This window comes from Durio zibethinus, unplaced genomic scaffold, assembly GCF_047325235.1.
Source record: "Durio zibethinus cultivar Kanyao isolate XHJ-2024 unplaced genomic scaffold, ASM4732523v1 HiC_scaffold_60, whole genome shotgun sequence".
Lineage (NCBI taxonomy): Eukaryota > Viridiplantae > Streptophyta > Magnoliopsida > Malvales > Malvaceae > Durio > Durio zibethinus.
The window spans coordinates 28,860-30,000 of NW_028322683.1; positions in this window are offsets into that span (position 1 = coordinate 28,860).

The following is a 1,141-nucleotide window of genomic DNA, read 5'->3' on the forward strand; positions in this document are numbered from 1 at the left end:
TTTTCTATTTTTCATGATTTTTGAAACTTTTTGCGGTTCGGGATTTTTTAAAATTTTTTTATAAGGATTTTTGGCCCCAAATTTTGTAGGCATGATCCTTATATTTTTGTTGGCATGCACAAAAAAATTCAGCTAAAAACTCGAAGTAGAGAAGATTTTGTGACCGTTTGAAAAAAGTGTCCCCATTTCAGACACTTTAACGGCTACTGGTAGCAAACCTGTAAAATCTCAAATGCTCTTTAAGGGGGTGTGAATTCTCAGAGGTTTGATGAGGGATAGGGGGCCAACACAAGGCCAAGTACCAGCACCCATCGCACATCATGTGCGCACACCCCCCCGGCCCCCCTCCCAATCGCCGGAACCCCAATGCCGCCGGTCAGGTTCTCCGGCGGTACTCCGGCGATGCTCCGGCGATGCTGTCCCGAGTGAAAAAAATGCGGCACCAGCACATGCTGGAGCCAAGCATGGGCACCGTGGCTCAAAATCGAACTTCGGCCAAGGCCTCGACCATCAATGGCACATGATGACGCATGGTGATGGCACATGCATCGACCATCATCGGCATAGGCTGCCCTTCGGTACGGGCACTTGCCTCGACCGCCATCGGCACAAGCTGGGCCCTGGTGTGGGTTGTTGCCTCGATCACAATCGGCACATGCTGAGCCTTGGTGCGGGCGGTTGCCTCGAGCACCATCGGCAGACCCTGGGCCCTGGTGCGGCCGGTTGCCCCGATAACCATCGACACACGCTGGGCCCTGGGGCGGGCGCTTGCCCCCAGCACCATCGGCACACGCTGGGCCCTGGTGCGGGCGCTTGCCTCGACCACCATCGGCACACGCTGGGCACTGGTGCGGGCGCTTGCCTCGACCACCATCGGCACACGCTGGGCCCTGGTGCGGGCGCTTGCCCCCAGCACCATCGGCACACGCTGGGCCCTGGTGCGGGCGGTTGCCCCCAGCACCATCGGCACACGCAGGGCCCTGGTGCGGGCGGTTGCCCCGAACACCATCGGCACAAGTCGGCCCTTGGTGCGGGCTCCTGGCTCGACCACCATCGGCACACGCTGGGCCCTGGTGCGGGCGGTTGCCTCGAACACCATCGGCACACGCCGGCCCTTGGTGCGGCCGGTTGCCTCGACCAC